Genomic DNA, 14,182 nt, shown 5'->3' with positions numbered 1-14,182 from the left:
TTACTCAATGTCTCAACGCAATACAAAACAGCAATTAAGCAGAAATTTGTTGTATGAAGCAGGAACCGAAATGGATTGTCAAAACAGGTCATGGTTCCCCCAAGCCAAGTGAAACCTCTCTTCCCCTCGGCCTCCAGATGACCAGAGGGCCCCCAGCCCCTCTGTTTCTTCGAGATCTGCCCCCTAGAGTTACCTGGTGGAAATGCTCCGCTGTCGTCCTGTGTCCTGCCTTCACTTCCAGGTTTGATGAAGTGTTCATGTTTACTCCCCCCCGTCCCCGCTGCCCCCCAACCCTGCCCCACCGGCTATTTTGTTACCTGCCTGGGGTATTTCAAAGACTTTTCCAGATGAAGATTAATTATTTGTGAAAACGCTACCATGTCCTTGTGTGATGATTGATAGAACTTGGGTATATTTTCTTTATACCTCTTCAGGCCAAGTGCCATTGTGACCCCTCGAGTGTGTTGGGATGCTGGGATTGATATCCCTTTTATATAAGAAATCTTCTGCCTGGCTGGTGTAGTGAAAGGGATTTCCTTTCCTTCCCTTCCCCTCTAAAGATAATAAAAAAAAAAAAAAAAGAAATCTTTCTATGGATTGGTGGAAAACAGGCAAAGACCAAGAATCCCAGCCAAGGCAGAGCTGAAGAAGCACTAGGACGCAAAAATGAAAAAAAAAAAAAAAAAAGGGGGGGGGGTTGCACATGAACTTCCTGCAGCTTTGACAAGGATCACTGAACCCTAAGGCAGGAGTTGCTCCTTGTGGAAACAGACAAATACATGCACAGCTTATGTTTTGGTAGGATTCCCCCCCCCCTCAGAATCCCAGGTTTATGGAAAGTGGAATCGCATGAAAGGGCTGAGGGGGAAAGGCGGAGGGGCTGTGTAAGGGGGCGCATGAGCTCTGAGTCATGTCATTGCTGGCCTCCTTGCCAGGAGACCCGTTGGCGCACGGCTCTGCACCAGGTCCGTCGTCGGGACCCCCCGTTGCTCACTGCGCAGGCTCTTGTCTCATGCTCCCAGTCTCTTCTTCCTTTTTCTCTCTTTTTCCCTTCAAACAATATCTTCTGACTTCCAGATTTCTGATAAATTGATAAGAGGCATTGCGTGAGTCAATAGAGCTGTAGACACTTTGCCAATATAACCCTGGCTCTATTGATCCGCCAGTAAATTAAAGTCTTACTTAGAGCCTGCTGATATTTCTAATCTCCTGCCTCACCAATTACATCCTCCCAGCTACCTGGAAAGGGGACTTGAGCCTTTGAACCTTTTTTCATCGTTGCGAGAGGGCTGCTGTCCTTCCACGGGGCTGGGGGCAGTTAGTTGCCCTGCTCCTCTGGTAGGAAAAGGGGGAGCGTGGAGGAGAATGAAGCAGCCTAACCTCTGGCATAGGAGCTGTCTTCACGCTGCAGGGTTCATTAGTAAAAGTTTCAGGAAAACAGATTTCATCACGTGGTCACGTGCACTTTGTAGCAAGTCCGCAGGCAGCGCTGACCATTGCATTTGCTCCCCCACTTTGGAGGTGGAGAAAGTTGAGAGTAGTAGCTGCTCTTGGAGGTTGCCCTGGTTGTCTCTCACTTTAAAAAATTGTCAGCAGCCTGGGAGAGAACGGAAGTTTGGATTAAAAGCTGAGTTATTTGTGTTTATCACTTCTTATGCCCAAGAGTTCGTAGAGAAGAAGACAGAGGAAGGGCGCCCAGATTGAAACGCGTGTGCGCTGGCTGCTCATTTGGATTTTGTTTTGCTGTCGCCTTGAGGTCTCGTTGGAGAGAGGAATGAGGGGAGAGCGTTCCCTTCTTTGTCCCTTGTAACTTTTGTCTGTGGCACCCTCTCTGCCATCTCGCTCACTTGTTTGAAGCTGAGTAACAGGAACAACTGCCTGAAGATGTCCAGGCAGAGACAGTGGGGCTCGCAGTTCCCTGCTGGGATGCCCACTTTCCAGGACGGCTGTTGGAGCAGATCGTTTGTCTGATAAGCTCCTTTCAAGTCCCGTTTATGTGGTTGGCTTTGGGGAAGAAATCTCCAGATAAATGCTGTGTTCTCTCTAATACTCCAGAGCGAAAAATCAATGGGAGGGATAATTCCTTTCCTTGTCCGACACACACTTCTCATGTGTTTCTTACCTTGAGCTGCACTTAAAAAAATTTTTTTTGTAAATGAGAAATCCAGCCCAGGAGCCCCATTCCTTCTGAGGAAAGATGCGTTAGGAGGTGCCTGTGTGCCCTGTAGGAGAACTTGGACCCTGTGGCCTGGGCGTATTTCTTGTCTTCCTCTTCCTCTGTTTACCTCCTTCTGCCTCTCCTTACCTTTCAAGTTGGAGAGGTTGAGTGATGGTGGGCTGCGGTGCTCAGATAGTGTGGGAGGCTTGCCAGGGAGGTTCACTGGCTGAGTTAGGGGATGGAAGGTGCAGGGGGCCCAGGACCAGGTGTGAGGTTTGGATGGTCTGCTGGTCTCAGCTGAGGCTTTGCGGACCTGCCCATGGAGCCCACCCGAGGTGGTGCAGGGAGGCTCAGTGTTGGTTGGGGTCTCCTCTCTGCGGGGCCTGGAGACGGCTTGGCTCCCTTGGGCTGAGTGAGTGAAGAAGATGTTAGACAAGAAGAAACCCCAGGAGGCTGGGATTGACTTTCCCTTTGTTTGGATGGCATTGTATTGTAGGAGGTGTTTAAATCTTGTTCACACCTGTCGAGGCTGAGGCCTGGCTTTGAGAGCAGTTTGTAACAAGACTTCTGTTGTTGTGTTTCTAGCTTGCAACAGAGGAACTTTATTGTAGCAACTTGTTAATGTTCAATTAGGCAAATTCTGGGTGCCCAGGGGGCAGTGGAAGGGCGAGCGACTTTCCCTGGCTGCCCAGGCCCCTGGCGTGCAGGGATGGGGCAGGAGAAGCTGAACCTTGCCCTCAAGTTCCTCCAGGGGCAACAGGTGGGGTCTTGGCTGAGCCCCAGAGCCCCTCCTCGGTGTCTGAGGTTGGTGAGGGTGCCCGGAGGAGGTCTGAGGCCAGCTCTGCGCCCTCTGTTGTAACAGTCTCCCCTGTGAGTTGGTGCTGGCCGACACTCCCACCCTTGGGTGTGGCAGCCTACGCAGTTTGTGGGTTGGGAGGAGGGAACGAGGACCGACACCAAGCCCGTGTGTGGCAGCTTCAGCATCATGCTGCCCCAGGCCCTGGAAGCCTGTTATCTGTTGGCATCTGAGTCTGACTGGCCACGCCTGGGTATGTGTGTTATCTGGCTTTCTTCCTGTGGCAGGACTTCTGGGAGAACTGTTAGGTACCTTGATAGGCAGTGTGTTCTGCCTCCTGGTGGACCGAGGTCTTGATTCTCTGGGAAGGGAAAACAGGAAACCCATGTCTCTAACGGGAGGGCGGACTCGGGGACGCTTACATTCTGCTGCATGAAGGTGGTCAGCTAGCGGTTGTCTTCATGGTGCAGTAGGCAAAAGAGATCTTGGTGGGGCTGAAGCTGAGCTTTGAGAAGAAGGAGAAGCTCAGAGGGGCCAAGCCCCATCCTGTCTCCCCGGCCTGCTGTCAGGGTGTGTCTGGGACCTGGCAGCTGGCCAGGAGCAGAAGGCAGGAGGTAGGCGTCTCCTTCCCACTGTCTCAGGGAGCCTTTGGTGCAGGCAGGGCCTGGCTGTAAAATACGGGTCCCGTGGCAGGCTCCCTCCGCAGCGTTGAGCGATGAGGAGCGCAGGGCACCCGGCAGTGTATTAAACACTAGTTGAGCGCAGGAGGGGCAGTATATCACAGGAGAGAGATAAGCAAAGTTCTCTGATAGTGGATCAATAAAGGTTAGTGACATCATATCTCAAAGTGAGGGAACCTGCTTTCTGCACAGCCATTTATCAGATCGCAGCCCTGGAAGGGCATTAACCTCTTTCTGGCCAGATTTCTTTTCACTGAACACAGACCAAACTCCTCCTTGCTTGGGGTGGGGGGAGGGTAGGGGCAGGGGGCAGAGTCACACCCCCCCCCCCCCAGTACTGTCTTTAAGGCCTCTTCGTGTGCTGGGTTTGGAAATGCTTTCTACAGTTAGCATTTTAAGCCAGTGGTGGCTTGGGTATGTGCCGTGTGTTTACAGAAAGTTTCTTAACTTTGAAATTTGTGCAGAAATTCCTATAAAAAGGCAATGTTCCTACCGAAGACTTCACACTATGCCCGTGTGCGGCGACGGGTCCCTGTATTGTTGTTGCACACCAGGGGGCAGGGCTTTATGTTTGGTGTTTGAGGGTCAAGCAGTTTGACTGGACAAGACGATTAATATTAAAGAGCCTGAGAGTGATCACGACTTCTCTTCTTCGGCGCTGTGGTGGTCTCAGTCACTCACTGGCCGCCTGGTGGTCTGGGGTTGGCAAGCTGCAGTCAGTGGGCCAGGGCTGACCCAGAGCCTCGTTTCTCTACAATCTGCGAGCTAAGAATGGTTTTTACATTTTTTAAATGGCGGTGGTGGTGGGGCGGGGGTGGAATCAAACAAAGAATGATACTTCACGGTACATGAAATGATGTGAAATTCGTATTTGTGTCCATACATTAGGGTTGTTGTTTTTTTTCTGGAAAACAGCCTGGCTTGTTCGTTTGCATTGGTCTGAGTGCTCTCACCGACAGCGGCGGTGCTGAGTCGTTGTGCAGACCGTGCGGCTGGCAAAGCCGAAGACGCTCACCCGTCTCCTGTGCAAGAACCTTTCCGACCTGCAGTGTAGTTTCTGATCTCAAATCCACTGCTCTCCGTCAGTTCACTCCTCTTTGACCAGTTTCTGAAATAAAATTTTGTCCCTTGCCTACACGACAGTGTTCTGAAAGTCAGATGAAACTGGATCAGAATCGGGTATGAAAAATAGGCTGTATTTGCACAGTGGTTATTACTAGTAAACCAGCAGACAGACCCTCCAGTGTGAGAACCCATGTCAGGCCGCGAGGACACCAGGCTTTTCCTCGTGGGCCTGTGGCTCCTGGCGCAGTAGTTTGAGTTTGGCGGAGATCGTGCCCCTTGTCTTACTCCTGTGCCGCAGTGGGCACAGTTGGAGTTTCATTGTCTTTCTTAAAACTTGAAGGTATGTACCTTCCCAGAGCAAACATCTTCTGCTTTGCAAGGGAACATCAATTTTCCTCAGCGACTGCCGAGATTTTTATCCTTAAAGAGTTGGATCACTTTTCTTTCCTTCCCACCGGTGATTTATGGATGGAGAGAGCAGGCCTTTTCCTGTAGGTCTATGACTGTTTATCTTTTTGGTCAGGACCTGACAATATGCTGGCTGGGACGTTCACGTGGGGTGTTGGGGGCCGAGATGCCGGTTCCAGGGCCCAGGGCAGGTTGGGGGAGGAGGGAGGCCCGAGACTCCAGCCCAAAGCTAATGGGCTGATGTCCAAGTGGAAAGTGTATTTTCATTGAGGAAGTGTAGGTATTAGTGGAGCCTGGATTACTGTGTGATTGTGCTGTCAATACTGCCGTATTGAGTCGGCGAGAGCCCGCACAATACGGGGAAACACTTAGCTCACTACTACTGCTTATTGAGAAGCCAATAGCAATTTACTTGCTGACACTTGACATCAAATCCATTCCCAGAGGTGGAGCTCCTGCAGGCTGCCACAGAGCGCCCGCCCCTTCCCGGGGCCCTCTCCTGCCTCCGTGGCTGCCTCCCGGTTGGAGGAGGGAGCGGGTGGGGTGGTGATGTGGGAGATATTCCTGTTTAACTTTCAGAGCTGACAAGACGTTTTCTTCTCTTCCTAATCGCTCTTGCGCTCGTCTTCTTTCAACAAGTGCTAAATGGCCCGCCCTCCATTCCTCCCTGGGGTGTGGGTTTTCTGCATGTGGGAACTTTCTCCTCCTCTCCATAAAAAAGTTCCTTCCTTAAAATGGATACATGAGGAAATCATATGTGGGAGAGAGCCGAGGGCATGGGCGGGTGTCTGCATCTGCTGTGTGGGAGCAGAGACCTCCCGGCCCCCATGGGACCCAGGGCAAGGGAGCAGGGCCACACTGTGCCCACGTTCCGGGGGGAGGGGACGTGTGACTCCGGGGCTGCTGGGATGGGGCTCTGTCGAACACTCTGTTCCTTCTGTAACTACTCATGTGGAGTCTGTCTGCAGAGTGTCTGGCAGCTTGATTTACAGTGTTTTCACATGGCCAAGTCGTTCAGATGCCTTCAGATCCCAGATTCTTCTCTCGATAATCAGCTCGCGCACCAGACTAACTCACTCTGGGAGGCGGGACCTAGCACAGGGCAAATCGGGGGTGCCCAGCCCTTGGCTTCCACCGGCTCCCCCCGAATGCCAGTGCAGTTTGAGTTCTGCCTCTGCATCCCCGCGCCTTGGCACTCAGTCCATACATTGTCTTAGCGTGTCTCGCCTGGTCTCTTTGCAGCCACTTATGTGGAGGTTGGTGAAAGACACGTTAGGCTTGTGTTGTGAAGGTTAGATGGTCTCAAACTCACGGTCACTGCCAGTGGTGCCGTTGCCCGTGGGTGGGGGAGGCCTGGCCTGTGGGGTTTCAAGAGGGTCTGTGCGCTCTGGCCATCAGTTCTGTGGAGTCACTGCCTCCAGTCCAGAAGTTTCTCCCCAGTGGAGAGATTGTCCTCTCTCCTTCCTTGTCCCTCCTTTCTCCTCCCATCCCCCCTCACCCAACCTCCTCCTCCCTCTTCCAGAGACTCAGTTATCATCATACCAAGCAAAGCAGAGCTGCTTGTAGGTGAGATTGGGGGCTCTGACGGCTTTACCTTTTCTGCAGCAACCTTGAGTGGCCCCAGCATAGGATGCGAATGAGCGGGTAGCAGCCCGAGCCTCTGCTGTTGTTGATGGAGCACTGGGCAGGGGGTGGTGGTATTTAACTATGGTCTTGTACCTGCTTTGTTGGGGGACGACTTTCTCTGGGAAGATGACGGTGCTCACAGGAAGTGGTTCTACTCAGTTTGCAGGTGGGGTTGCAGGAGCTGCGTCCTCCCAGCAGGTGTGTCCAGAAGTGGAGGTGTGACTCAGAACTTTGTTGCCTTCTGTCATGGTCCAACAGAGATGGCCACTTTGCCTTTGGACAGACACTGGTGGTTGATTGGTGTAGGTGGTGGCAGGCAACACCAAGTGCACCTGGTGGGTTTGAGGTTGAGGACCTGAGCTCTGATCCCAGCAGGCTTCAAAATACTCACCTTGGTCCTTTTCCAAGCCCCAGTTTTCCTTAACTCCAAGGGACTCTCTTGAAGGATGCCTTAGGAACCTGAGATTCTGCATGAACAGAGTGGTGCTGTCCAGAGCATTGTGGGAGTGACCCCAGGAGGCAGCTGGACCTGTGTGGGGCTGTAGGAAGCGCTCTCCTTCAGCACGGAGACTTTGCCCTGATCGCTCATGATCTGGCTGTTCCTAGGCTGGTGCTTTGGATGGATTGAACGGTGGCCAGGCTGGGTCCTGGCAGGTGTAAAGATGCAGAGGCTTTGGCCTTGTCCAGGGTGCATTCCAGGCTTAGGGTTGCATGGGCGCAGGCTCATACACCTTCCAGGATTAGGGATGGAACTTGCTGCATTAATTTTGATCACAAGACTCTCCAGAGCCTGTGGCTGTTATTTTGACACTTGTGGCCCACGGGCATGTATTTCAATGACGTTTGGGGTGCTTATCTGGAGTGCTCACCTTAGTTCACCTTAGTTCCGCTTTTGAGCCCTTTTTTTATACTCATCTCTCCCTGACCTAGTCCAGGCCCCTGTCCCCATGTGGCTGAATGTAAGTTCCCAGCGGAGCTCCCGCCCACACGTCTCTTCCCACGTCCAGGTAGCGTCTGTGCCAGAGATGATAACATTGTGGCCTGCAGGCAAAACCTGGCCTGTGCCCGTTTTGTTCAGTACCTACCTACCATGTTTAAAAAATTGGCATATTTCAGTGTAAAAATCTGAATTGGACTTTTCTCTTGAAGAAAAAGCGGGGGAGGATTTGGCACTTCTGGGCCTCCAGGGCAAAAGGCTGCTAGACCAGAACAGTTCTCAGAAGGGGCATGAACTTCCAGGTCACCAGGGCAGGTCCCTGTCACTCCCTGCGCCCTTGCACCTGGTCAGCTCACTCGCACTTCTCACCTGCACGGCCCCTCTGGGCACGTGCTTCCTGTGGTTCCCAGTGTGCACTGCGCCTGGACTCGACATGTTTCAGCGCTCCTCAGTGGGGGATGACGGCGTCTCGGCCTCGTGCCGGGGGGTGTTTGGCACAGTCTGGAGACATTTGTGGTTGTCCCCACTGGGGCTTGGGGGATGCTGCTGACTTTCGGTGTGTGGAGGCCAGTAATGCCACTAAACCTCCTACAGTGTCCAGGAAGCCCCCACCCAGCACCCTGTGCCATCCAGGAGGTCATAGTGTGGAAGTCAAGAGGCCCCTCGTTGTATTTTCTGCCCCTCATTCTCCTGATCCGGGCTCCACAGGCTCCCTGACACCCCGCATTTCCCACCTGCCTGTGCCGGCCTGTGAGCCCGGCCCCCACACGGGCTCCCCCTACTCGCCTGCATCCGGGCCACGGCTCCCAGGATCTGTGCTCTCCGCAGGCTGCGTCCCCTGCTGCCACTTCCTCCAGGCCTCGGCTCCTTCCTGCCCTTGACCTTTTGTCCACTCCTTTGTCAAGTGTTTGAGAACTTCTGAACTTCTTGTGTGCCGGGCACTGTTTTGGGGGCTGATGATTCAGCAATGGCGGGGTAGGGGTGTGGGTGCAGCAAAGGAAACATCTTTGTCTTCATGGGTTGCATACTTCCCTCTCGCCCTCAATATGCATAGTTAGTATGTAAAAAGCAAGCATTTTTAAAAGATGTTAAATGCTAGGGAGAGAAGGCAAGTGAGGGATTAGGGAGTGCTGTGGAAGACAGTGGTTTTGCAGGTTAAGTGGGGGTGAGGATGGCCTCAGGAGATGGCAGCGTGGGAGCAGACTGTGGGGGGGGGGACTCCTTCAGAAATCCTCAGAGGCGGCCGGCGCGTCTGAGGAGCTGCGGGAGGCCATGTGCCTGGAGCGGGTGTGCCAAGGGAAGGGGCAGATCTGTAGGGCCTCCAAGGCCTCTGTGAAGATTTCCTGTCTGCTCAGAGTGAGGGGACATTGTGAGGATTTGTCGCCAGCAGTGACCGATCTGACTTGGTTGGGACAGGTTCCCTCCAGCCTCTGTGATGGAGTGAGGGCAGGAAGCAAGGGGACCAAGATGATTGTCCCCAGCCAGCAAAAGGTGGCTCCAGCCAGGGCCCTCGTGGTGCAGTGGCTGCTGTGACAAAAAAATTACATAACTGAGTGGCTTAAAATAACAGAAATTTGATCTCTCACTGTTCTGGAGGCTGAAGGTCTGAGGTCAAGGTGCTGGCAGGACCGCGCTCCCTCTGCAGCCTCTCCGGGCGAGGATCCTTCCCAGCCTCCGCGGCTGCAGGCAGCCCTTGCCTTTCTAGGTTCCCGGCTGAATCCTCCAGTCCCCGTCTCCATCTTCACGTGGGCGCGTGTGTCCTCTCCTCTGCTGAGGGCACCAGTCATTGGATTTAGGGCCACCCGATCCGGTGTGACCTCACACGAAATTAATTACACTTGCAAAGACCCAGTTTCCAAATAAGGTCACATCTGAGCTTCTGCGTCTGTGTGAAATTTTGGGGGACACTCTTCAACCTGCTGTAAGTGGCCACCCCCTGGCTCTAGTTTGAAGGTGGGGTATGGGGTGGGGGGACAGAGAGTTCAGGGTGCCTTGAAGTATCGCAGAGATGAGGCCCCGTGCGCTTTGCCGGCGGCCTCTTCCCCCCGGAGCTGCGAGCCCCACCTCGGTTGTCTGTTCTCGCTGCTCTGAGCCCCATCGATCCCTCCTTTTATTGAGCACGTCTACTCAGAATCACTGTTTAGGCCTCCGAGTTCGACACTCAAATATTTAACTACTTAATTCTAAATAGCAGGGAGAGGTGCCGTATCTGTCTGAGGAAAACTGGAAAGGAATTTAAGAGGCTTCATTTTTCAAAGCCTCAGAGCCTGTGCCCTTTCAGCTAATCCTCGCAGTTGTTGTACAAGGTATGCAGGGTAGGGACACGTCATTTTTTTTTTCCAGAAGAGAAAAACTCAGAGGCATCTTAAGAAGTGTCTTAAAGGCAGGATCACCTAGCAGTTGGTTCAAATCTGAATCTGAACCCCAGTGGGCAGGCAGGGCACAGGCATGGAAGAGCATTGGGGTGGGGGGGGTTGGATTATGGGGAGACATTCTCTACTCACCACCCCTACAGCCCACCCAGGACGGCTCAGAGTCAGACAGAAGGAAGCCGCAGAAGAAGCACCTGTGGGTGTGCTGGAAACTCAGCTTCTGATGGCCTGTACGAGGGAGAGTGTGAGCTGCACTCCTCCTGAAACGAGCAGGCTCTTCAGTTTCAGGGGTGGGTAGAGAAGAGCAAATCCAGAGGAGCCCCTGGCAGGGACTGTCGCACGATGCACCAGGTGTTCCTGTGGTTGGTGCTTCTGATTGATCTCCGGACCGGTATGTGGACTACCCGACCTAGCTTGTGCTCCCAAAGGCTCTGGCATTAGAAGCACCAGGGACTGGCTTCCTGCTGTGATGCCTCCTAGCTGTGTGACCTTGGGAAAGTTACTTGGACTCTCTGGGCCTTGATGTCCTTGTGGGCAAAATGGAATCAATGCTGGTACCCACCTCATAGGTTGTCAGGAGGACAAAACAAAGAGCACAGGTAGAATGTTCATCACAGTCCCTGGCACATTATTGAGCCGTTGTTAATTGTGCAGTTACACTCAATGCTTTGTAGTGTTTTCCCCACTTTAGCTAGACTCAAATAGAGTAAGGTAGAGAGAATGGTCATGCCCCTAATTTTCCGGCCTTTACCCTGGAGCTAGTAGATGTGAGAATGAAAAGATGTCAGGAGCTCATGGGGCACTGAAGCCTCCCTGAGTGAAACGCATCATTGGCCTCTAAGCTGGTCGGTTCCATCTGACTTCAGTTTCCGTAACTTCGTGGCAGAGTCATGGCCAATGATGCTGCGGGAGGCGACGCCATGGGGCTGGTCGGGGCTGCGGGCCTCGCAGGGTCCCTCCCACGCATCCCGTGTCCCCCATCTCGTGTGCGGTTCAGAAACCGTCCTGCTTGGGGAAGCCGTTCTTGGCCCTTACAGGCTGTGTGGAGGATGTTTTTGTTTCAGAGTTGAAGGCAGAGAACACTTTTTTCATAAGAAACCCAAACTATATATTTTATTTTTCCATGGCATGATACAAAGCTAGTAGCCCTCTTTGAGCTTTCCCTGGGCAGTCTCCCTTTACTCCAGTCTGAGATTCGGTCTTGATTGCCAAGGAAGTGTTCCTCCAATATAAAGCTCTGTCTGTGGTTCATTAAATTTGTTTTTAAAACTTTTAAATGAAGTGTTCTTTTGTTGGTGCATCCTGTGCTGGTGACAGTGGCCTTTCCCACGTTCCTGCCGTGTCCTCTCTGCCTCTTAGTCGCTCAGCTCTCAAGACCAAGAATGTGAAGGATCCATGTGAGATGTTGCAGGGTAGAGTGGATTTTATCTTTCAGCGATGATAAGGAGTAGTGATAGTCGATTCCCATGGAATGGCCGCAGCTCTTTCGACAGGTCAGAGGGCTCAGTATGTGACTCAGGGGTAGTTGGGACACACATTTCTTTAAAAAGTGGTTATGCCCTGCCAGGAGTGGCAGACAGCTCTCTCATTTTTCTTACCAGTGGGATAAACAAATAAACAGTCCCAGCTGTGGGTATATGGAACAAGAGATCTTGAATACATGGTTGAGAAAGGGGCTGGGTTTGGGAAAGGCCAGACGTGATATGAGAGACAAAGGAAGAGAGACCAGAGAGACTGCTCTAGGGACTGGCTCACGGTTTGGATGGAGAAGTTGCTTCCTGCGAGTAGCGATGAGGCTCAGTCTCCAGGTTCATTCCCTTTAGGGCAGCACAGTCTACACAAGGAAAAATGCTGATCAGAGGGTGCAAATGCAGGCAGTGCAGGGCGGTTGTGCAGGGTCAGCTCAGGTTTGGACAGGAAAGTGCTGTCCCTTGATGAAGCAGGGAGACTGGGAGGGGCGTGGGGCGGGGCCTCTGCTAGGCACCCAGGTGAGAACGGGTGGATGGCGTTTGGACACAGAGGGAGGGTGGCAGTGGCCTACAGACCCATCACACACACACACACACACACACACACACACACTCTCTCTCTCTCTCTCTCTCTCTCTCTCTCTCTCTCTCTCTCTGGGTGTTTCCCTGGGTAAAGGGAGTGAGGTAAAGCCGGAGTGAGGCAGACACTGACTCTGACTGGGTGTTGGCAGCGTTGGGCCACTTCCGGAAACAAAATGGCCACCAGGTCCTTGCCTCGTAGGAATAACTTTGCAGTCACAAGTGGATCTAACCCAGACACTTTGGAGGCAGGATAAGAAGGTACCAGGTGTGTTGCTATTTTCCTTTCATGACCAGTGACAGTGTGCAGGACTCTTGCATGATGTATCTAAGGACATGTGATGAGAGTTAACAGGACGGAGGCTGGGGCTCCAAGGCCTGTGTTCCTGGGAAGCTGGTGCAATGTCTGCGCCATGCTGGGAACTTCGGCACCAGCATGAGGGCACCAGCAAAGCTGGATGGCGAGTTCTTCCTGGGCTGGCTGGAAGAGATAACCTTTGTGTGAGAAGATGTAGCTTTGGGAATAAAATGACAGTGGATGAGCACTGGGGAGCTGGTTCGACAACTGAATTCATCATTCAAAATTTATAGAGATTGGCTTTAGTCTTTAAGGGTGAGAGATGCTTCCAGCCCCCAACATGAACAGAGTATGGCAATGTATACAAAGCATGGGTCCATTTGTTTATTAGAGGGTCCCCCCAAAATGTCAATTATAATTATAGCCATTTATTGTGTAAAGTTAATTTTGTGCTAAAATCAAAACCTATGAAAACACAAGTCTTCCCTTCCCCCACCTTTAAATACTCCAGAACTTTCCAGCAAAAATAAGGGAATCCTTCCCCAAAATGAAGGGAGTGAAAGTATGGACAAGGATCTGAAGTACTGGCTGTGGGGCTGACCCTGTGGTGTGAGAGCCTGCAGGGCGTGAGCTGTGTGGGCAGCAGGTGTCTCAGTCTGTTGGCTCACTGTTCATTCCTGTCCCTCGACCACACGGCAGCCCCTGGCATATGTCAGCCACTTGGATATTAGAATGCATGGATAGGCAATTCCCTGATAAGCTGGGAATGCCCTGTGTGTAGGGCCTTGTTTTCTCGCACCCTGGAGTTGGAGAAGTCAGCTGAGAGGTTGTGCTGCAGATCAGAAAGGCTCAGGTCAGCAGTGGAGAAGAGAAGGCAGCATTTAGACATGAAGGCAGCCAAGACACAGGAGGGGAACCCGCGGCAGTGCCGTAGAGAATGGTATTGGCAAGACTTTGATGGTTTGGCAAGGGGAGCCGTTGGGACGGGGGCTGGAAAGGACTTGGAGCCCTTCGAGGTATTCCTTTTGAAGTATTCTTCCTCCTACCACTGATGGAACTTATTTTCTGGGACATCTTTCTATACCAACCTCCCTGTATAAAAACAAAAACAAGATCCCCATTCCTCTTAATCTGAGTGTATTAAAAAGAAAAACAGAATGTGTCTTGAGAGCATGTGCTAATTGCCGAGCCGGTCATTGGTGTTCCTGTATCAAGGCACTTAAAAGGAGTGTTCCGCTCTCTCGGGAGGTACATCCACACTTGGGTGGGGCTCCGAGTGAGCTTACACTAGAGCGGAGGGGTTCTGCCGGAGAGCCACCCTGCTCTCACCGGGGCCGGTCCCACATTCGTGGGAGGCACGGAGATTGTTCTTGGTCCACGTGGAGGTTACGGAGTGGCCGTAAATGGACATTCGTAGAGCAGAGGAGGAAATGACTGGAGTCAGAGCTCTGGTGCAAGGGCTTTAAAAGAGGTCCATGAATTAGTCATAAGAGCTAAGGAAGATGGGATTCTATTTCTAGGGCTGGTTTATTTTGAGGGGGTATAGGAAGAAGCAAGAGGTAAAGAGAAACAGGCCCAGTAACATAAAGATTTTGAATCTTGGGCAAACTAAATACCTGTTTTGCCAGAGTTCATCTTCTCTTGGACTTCGATTATTCAAAATTATATCTTTATGAAGCAGGAGTCTGAATGGGGTGCTTGGTGGAGGTGGTTAATTTTTTTCAGTGACTTCACCACGTTTGGAGTAGCACTTGTGTATGTGCGCTGAAATTCCACATTTATAGTTTTTTTTAT

General features: G+C 52.1%; 1 protein-coding gene across 5 annotated transcripts in view; it reads left to right on the top strand.

Annotated features, from left to right (window-relative positions):
• Positions 1-14,182, top strand: part of ZFHX3 (zinc finger homeobox 3) — a 242,925-nt gene that overhangs the window by 25,229 nt on the left and 203,514 nt on the right. The window contains exon 1 of one of the 5 annotated variants that reach the window (XM_037163896.2): positions 1,769-3,207. The exons of the other annotated variants lie outside the window; for them this stretch is intronic. The gene's annotated coding sequence lies outside the window, so the exon portion shown is untranslated. Of the gene's footprint in view, positions 1-1,768; positions 3,208-14,182 lie in introns of those variants that run through there. 5 annotated transcript variants of the gene reach the window in all.

This window comes from Artibeus jamaicensis, unplaced genomic scaffold (genome assembly GCF_021234435.1).
Source record: "Artibeus jamaicensis isolate MK-2021 breed Jamaican fruit bat unplaced genomic scaffold, CSHL_Jam_final contig_464, whole genome shotgun sequence".
Taxonomy (NCBI): Eukaryota; Metazoa; Chordata; class Mammalia; order Chiroptera; family Phyllostomidae; genus Artibeus; species Artibeus jamaicensis.
Note: the sequence above shows the minus strand (reverse complement) of the source record. Positions and strands in the feature narration are given on the sequence as shown.